Here is a 19861-nt window from a genome sequence, read left to right as displayed (position 1 = left end):
AATATATTCTCCATTTATTTAGGCTTCCCAAACATGCATCAGGATCTAAATGGTATAACATTTAAGCTATTGTGAAACTGTTTTGAACTCCTGCCTTCACCCCACAGTTAGCAGTAAGTGTTTCCCTTATCTACATTTCCAGAAGTTCAGAACCGCTACATATAAGTATTAATATAACAATTCTGATCATACTCTGTTGAAAGTATCTGTTTTTGTACCAGTCTCCTCACCAGAGCAGGAGTCCACTGTTGTATTCAGAATCTCCTATATTCAGCACATAGAAAGTGCTGAATTATGAGATTTTTAACAAGCTGTTCCTCTCAACTTTGTTCTTCTCCCCCCTCATCACTCTTTCCTAATTAACTCCTCCTACCCATGTTTGAGATCTCAGTTCATATGTTTACCTTCTAATGCAGCACATTCCTCCCTTCAAGATAGGACATGTCTCCTTACGTATGTTTATGACACTGGGTATCTCTCTTTTTTTTATAATACTTTAACAGAATTTATAATCCTAAATTTATTTGTATAATTGTTGAATAAATTTTTGTGTCCTTTCTGGACTGTGAGCTCATTATAAAGACAGTGTTATGGGCTGAGTTATGTACCTCCAAAATTCCAAAATTGAAGTTCTAAGCCCCAGTACCTCAGAATATTACTATATTTGGAGGTATGGTCTTCAAAGAGGTAAATAGGATAAAGTAAAGTCAAATAGCTGAGTCTTAATCCAATATGGCTGGTATCCTTACAAGAAGAGATGTTTAGGGTGCAGATATGTATATGTATGGAGGAAAGACCATGTGAAGGCAGAGAGAAGATGGCCATTTATAAATCAAAAAAGAGGCCTCAGAAGAAATCAATTTCCAGTCCCTTGGTATCAGACTTCTAGACTTCAGAAATATGAGAAAATAAATTTCTATTGTTTAAGCCACCCAGTGTGTGATAGTTTGTTATGGCAGCCTTAGCAAACCAATACAAATAGGAACCAGGTTTGTTTTTATTCACTGATATATCCCCAGTATATGTCACCGTGCTTGGCACGTGGCAGTCCTTCAATGATTATTTGTTAATATATGATTGAAATGTTTGTTTAATTGAATTTACTGAAAAGGGTCAGGCAGTTGTTTTTGTTTGTCTGTCTGCTTGTTTTGTTCAGGACCACTGAAAAGTATCACAAACACCTGAACTTTATAGTGAACAAGTGTGTGAAGTGGACAGTAGCTTAGGGAAATGACCTAAGTCAATTCAACTTAGAACCCAGGTTCTGGCAACTTCAGCTTTCAGCGAAAGCCTAATCCTGGTCTTTTCAGCTTCATAAGATGCCTTCCAGAGCAGAATAACCTACTAACCTAAAACCACTTTTATAAATTCTAGCTTTTCCATTTATAGTAGAAAATAATAAGATATAGGGAATGTGCTAATTTATAAGCTCAAAGCCATGGATATAATATTATGTAATAATTAAGCTGACCCTTCTAAAGCCAATTTATAGAAAGTCACATCCCAATTCTTTCATGTGGGCATGAGATCAGTGAGGTCCCGGTCTCTGCCCACATCCAAATCCTCTGAATCTCAGTTGAGCTCTAGTGGGGAAAGGTCTCAGACCTTATGTTGCCTTTTGATACTATCTACAACTGTTCCCTCTTACACATAGAAGTCATGAGTAATGGATAGGAAGGATATTGGCTTGTAAATCTGTAAACTTTGGTTCCAGTCCCAGTTTCTGTCACTAACTTGCTATGGGATTCTAGCCAAGTTATATCGTCTATCTGAACCTCAATCTTCTCATTTATGAAATGAGGTGTTTATACCCAATAGTCTCTAAAATATCTTATATCTCTTGACATCTTATGCTATCATGAATCATACCCAAATTCCTAAGTAGAGCATTAGAGTTTCAACAAAAAGCTTCTCTTCCCTGTACTCTTTTTAAATCCCTAACTTCCTCTCCCTTAAATCTCCCCTGTACTTGCTGCCTGCATATCTTTGCATGAAATGTAGTTCCCCTAACTATCCATCCACTGATACACTACTTTTCTTTTAAGACCCAGCTTAAACCACACACGTTCCAAGAAGTCTCCTTGCCTTCCTCATTTTTACCCCCACAGCATGTTTCCTTGAACACCTGCTAAGTGGTCAGTTCACTTAGTTGCGAAACAGTTTGTTGCCATGTCTAATTCCCCAGAGTGTAGGGACTAATACAATGCCTGACATGCTGAAGACACTTCATCAACTCTCCTAATTTAACTGAAGACTTCTCTATCTTAAAAGTATTTGTCCATATGAATTAATGCATTTTCTTTGCAAAAAGGAAGCAGTAGAAAGAGCCTTAGGGAAGAAGAGAAACAGCCTCAGCTGTGGCTGCCCCAATGGTGACAACATGACCTGCACAGGGGCCTTGAAGCAGATAATATTAACTCCAGGCAGTTTTAAAGGCCTTCCTTCTAGTCTGCCAGGAGGCACAATAGCCAAAGGTCTGGAAGCCACAGGTCTGACAGTAGTGGCCAGAGGCAGGAACAACCAGACTCTGGAGACGTGGGCTTGATCTAAGACTGCTGGCAGTGACACCCATAGCACTGAAACAGAAGAAAAATGAAGGAAGATAAAATAGCAATAAAGAGCAATTATTATTGAATGCCTGCCTCACATCAATAAAAAGCTGAGCACTTTAGATGTGTTATTCCTAGTCCTCATAATTTATCAATAGAACCTATATATTGCTCCTATTTTATAGATGAGGCTCAGGAAGGTTAAGAAACTTAACAGAGGTCATACAGTAGAAGTTGATGGACCTGGGATGCAAATCCAGGTCAGGCTGGTCTTTTCTTTATAACACTGCCTCTGTCTTCAGGATTGTGTGACTCTCCCACCCAACTTCATCTTCCTCCCCTCATCTAGGTGACTGTGCAACATTTGTAACAGGTTTGCAAATGAGTTTAAGGGTTATCTCTTTGTATAATGTTTTCACTTTAATCATAGTCTAGTAAAGATAGGAAAGTTTTTAAGACCCAAAGAACTTAATCTTTTATGCTGCAAGAAGCGGCATAGGGGTGCAACACAAAGAACAATTTCCTCTGACCCATGAGGTCTGAGTTCTAGTCCCAGCTCTGAGGTTAATCTGCTGTGTTCCCATCAGCAGTTCATTTTCCCTGTCAGAGTCTCAGGTTCTTCACCAAGGAAATGAGGACACAGGACTATGTAATCTTTAAGAGCTCTTCTATCTCTGGCATATTAGGGCATTTAATCAAACAGGCTTTTGAGTTCCTGAACAGGAATAACGGTTTCCCAGGTGGATCAGTGGTAAAGAATCTGCCTGCAGTGCAGGTGGACACAGGAGACGTGGGTTCAGTCCCTGAGTCAGGAAGATCCCCTGGAGGGGAGCATGGCAACCCACTCCAGTATTCTTGCCTGGAGAATCCCATAGACAGAGGATCCTGGCGGGCTACAGTCCATAGGATTGCAGAGAGTTGGACACAACTCAAGCAGCTGAGCACAAATATGAATAAAGTTGCTAAATATGACCTTGTTTCTATAACATTGAGAGTGACTTCCACAAAGAGAGAGCAGAAAGCAATGGATGGGTAATTACAATGAGATAATTAATAAACATACAATTATCACTCAATCTGTGCCACGTTTCTTTCAAAGCGCAAGGAGAACTCCATCATAGGAAAGGATGGATGAGTAAAAGATACAGTGATCAATAATTAGTCCTTATCTCACTCAATCTTTAAAGAGCATTTGACACAGCTGATCATTCCTGTCTTTGTTGAAAACTGTTTTCACTTGGCTTCATGTCATTATACTTCCCAGCTTTCTTCCCAGATCACTGGTCACTTTCTCAGTTCTATCTGCTGGTTCCCCTTTCTCTTTCAGACTTCTAATGCTAAAAAAACCTAGAGTTCTTCTCTCATCCCTCTCCTGTTCTCTATCCACACTTGTTCCCTAGGTGATTTCATCCATTCACTTTAAGTATGATCTCTATGTTAATGATTCCCTAATTATGTTCTAAGCCCCAACTTTCCCTCTGCACTCTAGATACTTATTCCTAGATTTTGCCTTGGATATCTAACAGGTATCCCAAAGTTATGGGTTGAATTCATGATCCCCACCTTCCACCTCTATTCTTCCTCAGTATTATTATTAGTAATGGAACCACCACTTACCAAAACGCTTACTAACCAAAGCCAAAACCAAGGTTATCATCTTTGGCTATTCTCTTTCCTTCACCCATTGCACTTATTTATTTTTACACATTTAAAATTAATTTTATCGGAGTATAGTTGCTTTACAATGCTGTGTTAGTTTCTACTCTACAACAAAAAACAAAATGAATCAGATATATATATACACACACATATATCCCTTCCCTTTTGGACTTCCAATTCAGGCACCACCATGAATTAAGCAGAATTCCTGCAATGTTCATAGCAGCACTAGTTACAACAGTACAACAGCCAGGACACTGAAGCAACCTGAATGTCCATCAATAGAAGAATCAATAAAGAATATGTGATACATAAATACAATGGAATGTTACTCTTTGAATGGAACACACTTTCTACAGATCTTTACAGGTTGTCCTCTTCATTTTAATTCAGTTCTCCATGAAAAGTTCACCTCCTCAGAAAGCAAAAAAACAATGAGCATGTCATTTTCAAAATGAAACAGGTATCAATTGGTGACTGACTCACCTTCCCAGAGAGTTCAACATGAGAGACAGTTCTCTCCTGATCACCCTCCCCTCAAAAAGCATGTCCTTTCTTAGGGGAAAGTTCTCACCACAGTGAAGAAATAGGGTCACCTAAGAACATGTCTCTCTGGGTGTTAAGGACTGATGGTTGTGCCCTCTCAAATTCCTGTGTTGAAATCCTAACTCCCGCTGTAATTGTATTATGATGTGGGGTCTTTGGGAGGTGATGAGGTCATTAGGGTACAGCCCTCATAAATGATATTAGGGCTGTTTTAAAAGAGACTTCAGAATTCTCCCTCCCTCTTTTCACTGTCTGAGGACACAGTAACAAGACAGCAGTCTATTAACCAGGAAGTGATCTCTCACTAGACACCAAATCTACCAGTACCTTGATCTTAGACTTTCCATCCTCCATAACTATAAGAAGTAAATGTGGTTTCTTTTTTGTTTGTATGTTTAAGCCACCTACTCTATGCTTACAGAAGCCAAAATTTTGTTATAGTAGCCCCAAATGACTAAAATACCAGGTATACTTCTTAAATCTTTGGAAGCATAAAATACTTGTCTCATTTTATAAAAGAGCACATGAGGACAAACATTATGAGTCAACTACAAGAATCCTTCCAAAGTGCTCCCCTGAAATTAGTGTGCTGGGGGGCATAGAGGGAACCCATTTTATATCACTGTATTTCATAAAACTAAGACCTTCCTATTGTTTCCTTCAAACTTCCCCCTCACTTGCCATGAATTTCTTTCCTAAAGAGCAGAAAATTTGTTTCCTAACTACTGCATCGAATGGATAATCTGACAAATCATGGACACAACAGACATCTATACATGCCTCCAAATGTTCCAAGATACCATTAATCCAATAAACTAGATGCCCAGAAAACAACTGAGTGATTAGCTGGGTTGATTTGTAGACGTGTTTTCTAAAGCATATGAGTGTTATTTTCAGGCAAGCAAATGTCTTTCCTATCACCTTACATTTTTCAAATACTCCTTCTTCACTAACTCAAAATGTTTAAAAATAAGATGCTATCAGCACAACAACAAATGCCAAGAATTCCATTTATGGCTTTGCTTTCATTTGCATGGCAAATGTAAATTCTGAGCAAAGTGACCTTGGTTATAAAAAATAAGGAGGCAGCACTAGGATTGATGGACCCCTCTATTAGTATTTCATTCTGACAGGCAAGAAAGAAGTGTGTTGATCCTGAAGGTTTGTTGAGATATGATTCTGAATGTGGGCCAAGTGGGAAATACCTTCCAAGGAAGAGTAATTTCCATCTAAACAATGGGAAGTTTGTTGATACCAGACAGCAACCTAAAGAAAATAACTATTTTCTGACAAGGTCTTTTAAACTCAGACCTTGAAAATGAACTTCATCTGATTGACCTCAGAGCCATAAGCCCAGTAGACTTTCACCTAAAGTTCATTAATAAATGTTGTAGAGACTGCTGACCAGGGCACATGTCCAGGTCAGGATGACTAAGTCCAAGAACCAAGTTACAAAATGTGGGAGATGTCACCTTCGTCCTAAAGGGCAAAGATGGGCCATATCAACAACTTCACACGGAGACTGCTCCTTAACTGCAAGCCATTGATAGTAACTTGTCAGGATCCTATTTTCCTATTTACTGCAGGTAGTGAAGATACAACCCAGACCTAGGCCTAGGCCCTGCACTGGGAGAACCAGACCAAGCATACGTATCAGGAGTCCCATCCTAAAAGTGGGATTGTAGAGGGGCCTGGAATGGACCCTGTTGTCCTAAACATATTCTGTGAGAAATAGCATGTGTAGCAGGAAAATACAGGTATTAGATTCAGAACATTCCATCTCTATTAGGTGTTTTTTACATGCCATGCTTTGTGAGTTTATCCTCTCAGTTATCCTCTAAGGCGGACACTATAATCCTCACTTGACTAATGAAGAAGTAAAGCCTTACAAAGGTAAGAGATTTGCCCCACTCTCACAGAGCCAACAGATGGCTAACCACTTCAAGTCTCACTCTGCTCTCAGTAAATGGAGATAATAACTTCTTTAGCGTGTTGTCAGGAATGATGAGAAATAGTGCTTGGCACACAGTAGAAGTCCTGTTTATCTGTGCAAACAGCATCTTGGTACTAGCTCCATCTCAACTGTACAGAACTATACTCAACTGCATTCCTTCCAACTTGGGAAGCTTACTCCACTTCATTTCTTGCTCACATTAGGCACATCCTATAGATTCAATGTCGATTTTTTTCAGATTCATCTTTCTTTACAATCTTCCCCACTCTTCATTATCTACTCCACCACAATCAGCACTCTACCTATTCCAAAAGTGATGACTATCCTCTGCTTGAAAAGTTTTACTGACAAAGAGTTATTTTCCTATGAAACAATTCATATGATCTTTGGTTAGCACTATATATTTTTAAAAATAATTACTTATACACAAATAAGAATTGTCACAAAGATTTAATTACAAGGGTGGCCACTGCTTGTAATTGGAAACTTCAGTGTCTGACCATAAAAAGTTTATTATATAAATTAGGAAGCATCTCTATAATGGAAAGTAGTTCTTAATAATGACATAGATCAACACTTACTGAAACAGAAAGATATTCATTGATCTTGTTTCATTGTAATAAATGAAACAAGTAGATTACAAAGCCTAGTATAGTTTATAGAGCTATAGCATTTCTGCAAATATTCCCCATGTTATAGTTTTATATATGTTTCTCTTTATCATAAGATGAGATGTTCCTGAGGACAAGGCCTTGTCTTATTACTTCTGTTTTCATTTCACTAGGCTTCCAGTGAGTACTTTGCATGAGTACATATGTTAAGGGCTAGAGGTTCAGATATGAACTGGACATTCAGTCCATCAATGTCTACTTCACTTCTAGGCCCAAAAACTAACGTTGGTAAGAGGAAGTTAAGTTACACTGAATTAGATTGGAATGGGTTGGATTAAATTGTTTTCTATAATTTTGGCTACCAGGTAGGATTTTAGTAGAAGGGAAAGGCAACTGAATTGGAAGCAGAAGATCAATGTATAAACAGAAACTCTGACACTTGTTACCTATGAGATTACTGGTAAGCCTTAGTTTCTTCATTTATAAAACAAAAACATTACTGTTTACCTCACAGGTCTAAGATAATGAGTAAATATAACAAAGTATAAAAAAGTTTTTCATACAGTGCCTGGCATGTAACACATGTTTAATAAATAGTTTACAAAAGGACAATAACTCAAAAATCATAGCAAATAAACAAAACACTGAAACTGAAGGCCTAGCCTGTGCCAGGAGCTGGGCTTGATGTTAGAGACACAGAGACTAAATCATCTTTTCAGCCAATCAAAATTGCTCTTTTGCTCTTCCAGGGATTAACGTGCCTCCACCGCATGCACTGAAAACACTGGGGACAAAAAGTCAGAGGCAAGGCTGATGGCTGCCTCTCCATGTGATCACAGGATTGATCAGGTGCTGGCATCACCCAGACCAACTCGAAGAGTAAAAGATAGCTACTTTCCTTCCTCACCTTAGGAATGGGTCATGTCTCACAGGCTCTGGCCCCCATGCTCCCACTCCAGTTACTGTCATGTATTTCTGGTGTGCTCAGGGTGACAAATTGTTCCAGTTTGCCCAGTACTGACAGGTTTCCCAGAACATGGGACTTTCGGTGCTAAAATAGGGGCAATCCCAGGCAAATGGAGATGACCAGTCATTCTATGTGCTAACAGCTTCCCAAGAGAGCCTGACAAATGCCAGCATGCACTGTGCCTTTAAGGGGTAGATGCAGTAGAATTTGCCAAAATGACTGGCTTATATTAACTACTTGGACTAAGCTATAAATCTCCTTTCCATCAGATGATTTTTCTCCCAAGACCAACAGCTTTTTTGGTGCCATGGTCTGGAATAATAACCACTTTTTAAGTCACTCTGAAAAGATCCTAGCAAAGTGGAAAGCTGCATAGACTCTGGAGTCAGAAAGCCTTGTTTTGGAATCCAGGGTCCACTATTAATTAGTTTAAAACTTTAGAAAAGACATAGCTTCTTTAAGACACATAGAAAAAACACATAGCTTCTTTTCTTATCTACAAAACAACTTCATAGAGATGCCAAAAGAATTAAACGAGCTAACAAACCAAAACACGTAGTAGAATGTTGTTGCTGTTGTTGTTCAGTCACTAAGTCATGTCCGACCCTTTGTGACCCCATGGGCTGTAGCCCATCAGGCTCCTCTGCCCATGGATTCTCCAGGCAAGAATACAGCAGTGGGTAGCTGTTTCCTTCTCCAGGGGATCTTTCTGGACCAGCGATCGAACCCAGTCTCCTGCACTGGCAGGTAGATTCTTTACCACTGAGTCACCAGGGAAGTGGCCATTGTAGAATAGCAGAATTCAAATTAATTCTGTGTATCCAGTAAATTACTTCTCTCTTGAAGTTGTTCATAATTTTCTGTGTTCATTATAATTATTGATGATGAAAATGATGATTATGATGACAATTAGGAAGAAAGATGGTGAATTTATTAATTAAAAATTCTAAGCATATGTTGTTTCCAAGAGCACCAACTATATTGCAGTTTTATTACAAATTTTTAAAATGTAGCATGTAGGTGTCTCTGTGCACACAAGTGAATGAGAGAACAACTACCAACCAATATCTGAACATACTCAAGATAGTTCAGTAGGTACCTTCCAGTTCAGAGTAAAGGCCACCTCTCTATTACACATCAACAACTAATATAGCTCTACACAGTATGAACAAAGATATTAAGAGGAAATATAGAAAAAGCACTGGAAGCAGATGAATCCACATGTTATTGTGGTTGTATGTGGATGCTGGTTTATTCTTCTCAATAGATTTTCTCTAAAATGAACGTGTTAATTTACTTTAATGAGTTTTTAAAAGATTTTAATTTTCAAAGTCCCTTTAAGAACCATCTTCATTCCTTACTGATCTTTACCTAGCTCTCTATCCTTATCTATAACTCTTTCATCACAGAGCCAAACTCAGAATTAAGAAACTTTTTTTTTAATTCTGTTTATATTGTAAGGCACTTTCAAATGTGTCAAATCAATTAAACTCAAAGTTATCCTCTAAAAAAGATATACTCATTCACCATTTTATGGAAAAGGAAACAAAGTATTGAGTGCCCCTGCAAACATACACACAACACATTATTCACTCCTTTTCTGTATTTCCTTAGTTGATTTCATTCAATCTCATGGTTTTAAATGTTATTATTTATGTTGATGATTTTTAAAGTTTTATTTCCCACTTTGGCCTCTCTCATTCCTTCTCCATTTCCCCTTATTAGCAAATGGTATTACCTACCACTCAAATGCTCAAGAGAAAAAAAAAATACAGAAAAATTCTTAACTTTTCCCTCTTGACATCCTCCCACATCTAATCTACCCAGGTCCTAACTATCTCATAGAAATGGTTCTATTGTAATATGGTTCTCAGATTTCTCACTTGGCTCGTGAGGAATTCACGATTTCTTGTCCCACAAAACTACAGGAAGTCAGGAATGCCCTTCTGCCTCTCTCCTCACCCACCTTCACAAGTTACTCTAGCCAGCTTCCCAAATCCATAATTCTGAAGCAAAAAGTAAGCATTAGCATTTATGCTCCCAAACCCTGATATACATGTAAAACTCTCCAAAGAATTCTAACCATACTTTGCTAGTCTAAGAAGAGCTAATTTTTTTGTTTGTTCGTTTTGCAGCCCCGCAAGCTTCTGGCCAGGCAATGAGAAGACTGGATTCTCTTTGTTCAGGTGCTCTTACATGCTCTCTCTCTCACAGAATATCCTAGGATCTACCTCACTTGCTTAGGATGCTTCTCCAACAACCTATTACTTCAATGACTGTCTTGAATTCCTATTCTTCTCTTTTTATAGTCTGGAAATAGATGATGATGTGAAGGCCTCAGAATCAATTCAGGCACCATTTACAGGTCCTAAAGGTATGTACCTAGCAGTCCTTCTTTAGAATGTGGGTATACCTACTACATACGTAGTCACCTTTGGAAATTAGGTGATTATTTTTTTTTTCATCTTTGAAAATGTTTATTGGGGTACAGTTGATTTAAAATGTATTAATTTTGAGTGTACAGTAAAGTGAATCTGTTTTACATATTCACTCTTTTTAAGATTCTTTTTCCATATAAGCCATTACAGCATATTGAGTAGAATTCCCTGCTTGATGGACGGACCTGGAGACTGTCCTACAGAGTGAAGTTAGACAGAGAACGACAAATAACATATGATATTGCTTATATGTAGAATCTTTTAAAAAAAAATGGTACAAATGAACTTATTTACAAACAGAAATAGTCACAGATGTAAAGAACAAACTTATGGTTAGTTACTAGGAGAGAAAGGAGGGAGAGATAAATTGGGAGATTGGGATTAATACACACTACTATATACAAAACAGATAACTAATAAAGACTAGGTGAAATTTTGAGATGAGCAAATATCCTTTCAACATCCATTTTACGATGACCAGGACTGATAGAGGAAGATAACAAGCAAACTTGCTGAATTTGAAGTGTCTAGGACTGTTCCTAGTATATTTGTCTAGACAATTTGCAGCTGTATGTAAGGTTCTGGAGCTCAGGAGAGAGAGCCTGCCTGGAGATGGAGATGAAAGTCATTAGCATATAGATGGTATGTGACCCATGAGAGTGGGAAAGAGTACAAAATGAGGAGAGCAGAGGACTAAGACAAGCCTTAGGAAACACCAAAATTCAAGGGCTTGTTAAAGCAAACAAAGGTGACAGAGAAATGACAGGTAAGAGGAAAATGAAAACTAAATATGGCACTCATATCCTCATTTCCCAAGAGGTATATATTACTCCGATTTCTTCATAAAGCAGGTTCTTACTGATGCCACGTGAGCCTTGTCTAATGAGGGTCTCAACAGTATACAGGGTTGGCTGATCTAGAGAACTCAGCTGATACTATTTAAAATTCCACTGTGTTCTTCAATTGGTAGAGACAGTGTGTCATTTCCATCTTTGTAGCAAGCACTAATGATACTTGCACAGATGACAAATGTCTTCTCCGGTGAAAAATTAATGCACCACAATAATTTCCTTACCTGGGGTTAATGAACATGTCAGATGCTGAAAATGAGTTGTTTGAAACTAAATGACTATAATCTATATTTAGAAGATTGCCACTCGTAAGGTGGGGGTAGGGAAGTGGGGAGTTATGGATGTACATAAGCGAATATATTTGAAGTTTTTTTTTTTACCTCCAGTCTTAATTTTTACTAGGTCTTTAAGACACTTACTTGCTGAATAATCTCATAGGAAGAAAGAACATTTCATCACATATTCTGTATTGTTGTCTAGAAGTTTCCTTAACAATTATTTTTATTCATTTGTTCATTTATTCACTTAAAACACATCCATACACACACACACATACACATATGTACATATGTGTTTGTTGGACACTGTTATCTAACAGGCATTCTATTACATACTAGAGAAAAAGAGATAATAAGACATGATAATCCTTGCCCTCAAAGAGCTCACAATTGTGCACAAAAATATAAAATTACACTTAACTACAGTACAATACTTGAGGCAAACATGTGGGAGGACGGGCTATGAATATAAAGAGACAGACTCCCTAATCCACCTGGAATCCTACCTGGAGGTTATGATGCTTCACACTGAATCCTGAAGAACAAATAAATTAGACAAGTAGGGGGAAATTAATGCAGGCAGAGAAAAAAGAGTTGAGCAAAGGCAGACCCTGTGGCTCAGGGGTTTCCCTGGTGGCTCAGCGGTAAAGAATCCACAGGCAATGCAGGAGACACAGGAGATGTGGATTTCATCCCTGGGTCTGGAAGATACCCTGGAGGAGGAAAATGGCAACCCACTCTAGTATTCTTGCTGGGAAAATCCCATGGACAGAGGATCCTGGTGGGCTGCAGTCTGTAGGGTTAAAAAGAGTCGGACACAACTGAGCATGCACACACCAAACATCAGAAAGGCAGAAAGTTGTAAGTCGGTGAGGCTTTATGAGAAACTGAATGTTTTTATAATGTATAACAGATTGGCTAATGGGAGACCATTCACATTAAAAAGGATTCCAATTTAAAACACACATAATGAATATACTTAATGCTTGCTGACAATAGACTACAGAGTTAAGAAGAGAAATTATGGGTCAGGCTGAGTTGCATTCTAATTCAAGTTACATCGCTTTGAGATTTAGGGCAATTTCTCTGATTCTTATAATCTCTCTAATCCTCAATTTTCTCAAATGTGAAATAGAAATTATTATTTATAGATTACTTATTATATGCTAGGTACTTTAGTATTATCTAATTTAATCTTCAAAACCACCCTGTAATTCTGTTATTTGACCCAAGTGCTAAGGCAGAGATGTTACATAATATCTCAATATCTCAAGCTCAAATAGGCAACAAGTAGAGTCAGGATTCCAACTCAGTACCCTGATACCCGTTCATGTGTTCTTAACCACCATACTGCACCTATTGTACTGGATGGTTGTAAACTCAAGTGTGTAATATGGTTAGCACAACCTCTGGCACCTAGTAAGTACTCTATAAATGAAAAGCACAAATGATACCTTTTCATTATTATTATTTTAATATAAATGATAAGAATTATAACCAGTAATTATTATTAGTTTGTGGTTTCTCTACAGGTCAAATGAGAGAGTATACTTAAATCACTTATAAAACTAAACTACTAACAACACAAAAAATTATTTTGCTAACAGTATCTATGAGCTATCAGACCAAAGCTCAGAGATATTAAAGAAAAGCACTGGTTTTGAAGTTAGAAAATGCTGAGTCTGAAATCCACCTCTACCATTGAGTAGTATGTGGATATGTACACATTAGTTCAAACTTTTAGGCTTCACGTGTACCATGGAAATCATAGTAATAATAATAGCATAACAAAAATAATATACACTGCACAGTGCTATTTGAAGGAATCAATGAGATAACATTGAAAAAAACCTATTTTAATACCTGTCACAAGGTAGATGTTCAAGCAATAGTAGTCATTTACTTATTATATTTATAATAATCATTATAATTTTCATTATAACTCAGACCCCCTGTGAAACTGAGTAACTCTTCAATGACAAACATGTGCTTATTTTTCCTAGAAATTCCTGTGGTTAATAATTATGATTTTCAATGGCTTGTGCCACTACTCTCTATTTCAATGCCTTGATACAACTTTTAAAAATACTGATTGTCTTTGTTTTCTCTGTTTTCACCAGCACAGAGAGAGGGCAGGAAATAATAGAATTGGATGCTTAAAATAAGATGCCTGCATGAAGGAGGGGAAAAAAAATTGTCCTTCCATTTTGACAGATCAAGTAATAATTTTATCTACCATGGGAGAATCTAAACTGCACCAGTACAAGAATCTTAGTGGGTGTAGGAGTTATAACCATCATAAATGACACCTTTTATTTCCTTTGAAAAATCCTCTTGATTTATTATATTTTCTTAGAAATTGTTAAAGCTTCTTTTTTTTATGATTCTTCCCCTGTCCCCTCTAATATTCATTCCATCAAGTGAGCAAGGTGCTGGTATGGTGAGAGCAAACAGATCAGAGTATAAACACTCTAAATGAGTTCTATTCAGGCTGGGCTCATGTTGAAAAATAATCTGATTTCTCTCTGTCTGCCCACATCTTATTCACAAGAGGTGAGGGACAAGAGTGGATGAGTAAAACATGTCTCTTCTATCTATTAAAAATGAAGAGATACCAGTCCCTATGAAATAATTTACAGATTATACATACACCATGGAAAAGCACAAACTATATAAAGCTCTGAGTCTGGTGGTGTTAATGGTAAAGAACCCACCTGCCAATGCAGGAGACACAGATTCTATCCCTGTGAGTCAGACAGGACTGAAGTGACTTAGCACACACTGCCAGACAGCTGTTGATTCCTTCATGCCTCAATGTCTTTGCACTGCATCTTCTCCTGGAAGCTCACTCTCACCAGCCACACACCGCACCCCCCCCCCAACCAACCCCCTACCCTCCACACACACGTACTACTGATCTTTCACATTTTGAACAATATCCTTCTCAAGAAGTATTTTTCAATCATTCTCACTTTAGATTGGTTGTTCTCTAACAGAGAACATTTGTCAAGAGCTGCATGTGTTATAGTAATTATCACTGTGCTTAGTCCCTCAGTCGTTTCCGACTCTTTGAGACCCTACGGACTGTAGCCAGGAGGCTCCTCTGTCCATGGGGATTCTCCAGGTAAGAATACTAGAGTGGGTTGTCATTTCCTTCTCCAGGGGATCTTCCTGACCCAGTGATTGAATCCAGGTGTCCTGAATTGCAGGCAGATTCTTTACTGCCCAGTAATTATCACATGACACAATAAATATGTACTTGCTTTATAGTGAAATGGAGAGGGATAAGTAAAAAGAGCATGGACTTTGGCTTCAGGGAGATCTGGAGTTGAATCCTAGCTGTGTCAGTTTATGGTTAGTAGACCGTGAATAAGTTACTGAACCTCATTGATCCTTTTTCTATAAAACAAAGATGATAAAAACACACAGAGTTGTTAAAGATAAGCGAATGAAACAGCAAACAAAAGTACTAGGAGAAAGCATTTTTTGTTAGCTGGAAGTAAATACAGAGATTTTAAGTACTCATAGTTCCCTTTGTTTCCCATGCTTAGACTCTTCTATACACCCACTCCCTTCTCCATCAGCAGCGGTAATTCAATTCAGCTTGCAATACTTAACTCAAATATCATTGCCTCTAGGAAATTTTCCCTTAGCCCTCCAGAAAAGATGAATTCCTTCCTTCTCTGGGCTCTTTAAAAACAGAATTACACGTGTCTTTATCACAGCTATATCCCTAGGGCCAAAGGCAATTGTATTAGTTCAATAAATATTAGATTAATGAGTGCATGAGTAAATGGTGAGTGAATAAATGGTTATTTTTTCCTCTTCTCATCTCTTACTGTGCTTAGCACAATTTCTACAAAAAGACAATGCTCAAAATGTCTATTGACTGAATAGCCACCTATATCATCCCTAGCTAGGATCAACCTGAACTCATTCTTCCTGCTGCTTTTCAAATTTACTAGATAATAGTCTTGCCAAGGTTTTCTAGACATGGAAAGGTTCTCATTTGGCTAGAGCTGAGCCAGAGTTTTTGCTAAAGCAGATGGACTGAGCTATAACAAAAAGCAGACTGGAGCCAGGAAGCTCTGAGTGAAAACTGACATCCTACTTGGCATGGCATGAAGGAAACAAGCTGGGTGAGTCATTTATACCTTTTAGAACGCTGGGCTATGGCAGGCATGATCATTTGAGAAATTTCTATACCTGGCTAGTGCCCTCTGGGAGCCACTCAGGTCCAGCATAGGACAGGACATTTAATGAGTAATAAAAACTCCAGTGGGTGTCACTGTCTGAGAGAACCAAGCGTGGGCAGGAGTAAAACACATTCTAAAGATCCATCATCATGTGCAAGCCAACGGCTTCAAGGAACTACATGGATATGACCCTAGCAGTATGTGTTCTTAAGATAGAGGAACAAATATAAACTTTCATTAATTAACCTTTTATGCTTTTATTGTTATAAAATATAAATAATATAAAGTTTACCATTTTAACAATTTTAAGCTGTACCATTCATGCCATTTAATATGTTTATATTTACAATTATCATTAGTATCTAGATATGGAATATTTTCATCATCACAAACATAAATCCTATATCTATTAAACAGTGACTCCCCATTCCCCTTACCCCATCCCTTGGCAAACATTAATCTGCATTTTGCCTCTCTGGATTTGCTTATTCTGCACATTTCTTATACATGAAATCATACAGTATGTGGTCTTTCATATCAGACTTCCTTCACTTAGCACAGTGTCCTCAAGGTTCATGCATGTTGCAGTATGTATTAGTCTGTCATTCCTTTTTATGACTGAATAATATTCCACTGTGTAGGTATGCTATTTTGCTTATCCATTCATCTGCTGATGGGCGTTTATATTGTTTCTACCTTTTGGCTATTGTGAAAGAGCTGCTACAAACATTTATGTATAAGTTTTTGTTCAAAAACCTGTTCAATTCTTTTGAGTACATATCTAGGAGTAGAATTATTGCATCCTATAGCAATTCTATGTTTTACTTGTTAAGGGACCATGAAACTGTTTTTTCATAGTGGCTAACCCTTTTACATTCCTACAAAAATGTATGAGGTTAGTCTCCATTTATAAAATATACATGTATAAAGTATTTAATAATATCTCAAATTTTATCCTCCTATCAATTCTATGAGGAAGGTGCTAATATTATCTCTGTTTTTCCAAATGAAACTAAGGAATCAGTAACTTTTCAATATCCAGGTCTCCATGACTATAAAGCCTGGACTTTGAGTCACAAAGTTAGGCTTCCTTTCAAGCTCACCTTGTCTGGCTGTTCTTGAGGAAAATGTAATGAGCCCTGGAATATACCTGACTCTGCCTGTCTCCACTCTATCAAACAACCTATGGGGCCTTTTAGTTGTGCTAAGATTTTAAAGCATTCTATGTACTAGGCATTTTTACAGGTAGAATTAGATTTAATTACTACTATATATATATATATATATATATATATAAATTGAGGCTAAGAGGTGAAAAGTAATTTATTCACAATCTCAGAAATTAGCAGCAGAGAAGAGTTTACTAAAGCCAATACTACGTAGGTTCTTTTTCCCAGAAAGATCTGTGAGGTAGCAACCAAATTTAATGACTACCCCAGTATCACCTTTAGGTATCTTTAGAACTCATTATGGGAATGATCATTCCAGTATCACCTTTAGATATCTTTAGAACTCATGAAGAGGTCAGCTTTTAAAAAGTATATGTAGTAGTATAATCCCTTTTACAAAGAAAACCTTATAAAGGGGAATTTCTGTTTTTTGCCAAAGGATGTAGTAGGGTATAGATATAATCTTTTGCCTTAAACAACTATAAAACAGAAAAAAGAAAACTGTTAAACAACAGTTTTCAGATATTGGAAAACAGGTAGGAAATGACAGTGATGCCTGAGAGAGAATAAATAAACAAGGTGGCCCTGGGATTACCCTGTTGACTGTCTAAAGAGAGTTTCCAGACCACAGCATAGTTAGAAGAACCAAAATAAATCCTAGGGATCTGTGTGAGTTGAGAATGAATTTGGGAGTTTGGAGAGGCCAAAGCTGCTAGAGTTCACAGCGTCCTTTAGAATATTCATTTGCGTACACTGTGGTCCCTGTGTCTGGAAACTACCCAATAGTGAAGAGAGAACCACTGGAAAGGAGTAGCCAGAAAAGGCCTCAAAGTTCACACAAAGTAGGAGTAGTTCACATTACCAAATGTGATGGTCAATTTTATATGTAAGCTTTAGAGTATGTTTTTGGATGAGGTTAACAATTAAATTTGTATTTGGTGTAAAGTAGGTTGCTTTCCTTAATGTGGATATGCTCCATTCAATTATTTGAAGGTCTGAATCAAAAGCAGGACATTTTTAAATACTACTATAATCCATGAACTTTGCCAAGTGTTTTATTGAGATTATCTAATTTATCCCTAAACTCCCAATAATACAGATGTTACTATCCTCATTTTATGGAGAAAGAAATTGAGATCTGGAGAAGTTATATAGTTAGCCAAAAGTTCCAGATCTAGGAGTACTAGATCTGGGATTTGTATCAAGTTCTGTCTGACTTCAAATTCTAGGGTAAGACACCATAAAAGGAAAAAAACAGCCTCAGAAATCTTCTTAGGGGAAGGGAAAAGATTCCAGGACTATTTGTCTTTTACAGATGTTCAAGTATGTAGCCTCTTCATGGTCACAGTGACCCTATTTTTGATACTGGATCAAAACTTCTCCAAACTTTGTCTCAGTTCAGACTCTGTTTTACACTGAAGATAGCCTTTCTGATTTGTATTATAAATATATCTCTCAATCAAAATCATAAAGTAATATCAACATAAAACAGATATTGAATGTTTCTACAGATTGGGCACTATTTGGTCACTTTAGACATATTATCTCATTTCAAAAATAATTTTGATATGTTTCAGTATTTTCCAGAGTAGCAGTGGGCCTGGGTCAAATGGGTCGTTTCTCTGATAACTCAATACCTAATCACTTCAAGGAAGTTTTAGGTTACACTCATGTATTTATTCATGTTTGTTTTTCTTCTAGTAAATATTTAGTAAGGGTTAACTTAGGTGTCACTATGGATTTGAAGCAAGGAATCTACTCTTTAGCTTCTCTGGTAACAGGACCAGATAGTTAAAGGCCTTAAGATGAAGAGTATTGGTTGGCATCAGAGATATTTTGCACTTTCTCCACAATTTACTAACTATATACTAACTCAGCCCTAACCTGTCATTCACCTGTACCATCTCCATCCATAGCTTTCTGCTTCAGACACGCTCGTGGTGTTGTCCCTCACTGAACCCTTTCCAAAATCCCTCAATCAACACTCAGTAAATATTCCCTGAGTACCCACTGAGTACCCAATATGCTACTGGAGATCAGTGGAGAAATAACTACAGGAAGAATGAAGGGATGGAGCCAAAGCAAAAACAACACCCAGTTGTGAATGGGACTGGTGATAGAAGCAAGATTCGATGCTGTAAAGAACAGTATTGCATAGGAACCTGGAATGTAAGGTCCATGAATCATGGCAAACTGGAAGTGGTCAAACAGGAGATGACAAGAGTGAACATCTGCATTCTAGGAATCAGTGAACTAAGATGGACTGGAATGGGTGAATTTAACTCAGATGATCATTATATGTACTACTGTTGGCAGGAATCCCTTAGAAGAAATGGCGTAGCCATCATAGTCAACGAAACAGTCTGAAATGCAGTACTTGGATGCAATTTCAAAAACGACAGAATGATCTCTGTTCATTTCCAAGGCAAACCATTCAATATCATAGTAATTCGAGTCTATGCCCCAACCAGTAATGCCAAAGAAGCTGAAGTTGAACAGTTCTATGAAGACCTACAAGACCTTCTAGAACTAACACCCCCAAAAGATGTCCTTTTCATTATAGGGAACTGGAATGCAAAAGTAGGAAGTCAAGAGCTACCTGGAGTAACAGGAAAATTTGGCTTTGGAGTACAGAATGAAGCA

General features: G+C 37.6%; 1 protein-coding gene and 1 long non-coding RNA gene across 11 annotated transcripts in view; both read right to left on the bottom strand.

Moving 5' to 3' along the window:
* LOC145504408 (BEN domain-containing protein 5) overlaps positions 1–19861 on the bottom strand; it is a 1377102-nt gene that overhangs the window by 876332 nt on the left and 480909 nt on the right. The gene's annotated exons all lie outside the window — the stretch shown is intronic.
* LOC145504412 (uncharacterized) lies at positions 980–4874 on the bottom strand. Its single transcript, XR_014052193.1, has 2 exons — positions 4695–4874; positions 980–2576 (listed from the first exon to the last, which is right to left on the bottom strand). It is a non-coding gene; the product is annotated as an uncharacterized LOC145504412 (long non-coding RNA).

Source organism: Giraffa tippelskirchi, chromosome 5 (assembly GCF_054371585.1).
Source record: "Giraffa tippelskirchi isolate mGirTip1 chromosome 5, T2T-mGirTip1v1.2.pri, whole genome shotgun sequence".
Taxonomy (NCBI): Eukaryota; Metazoa; Chordata; class Mammalia; order Artiodactyla; family Giraffidae; genus Giraffa; species Giraffa tippelskirchi.
This window is presented reverse-complemented; position numbering and strand designations above follow the sequence as displayed.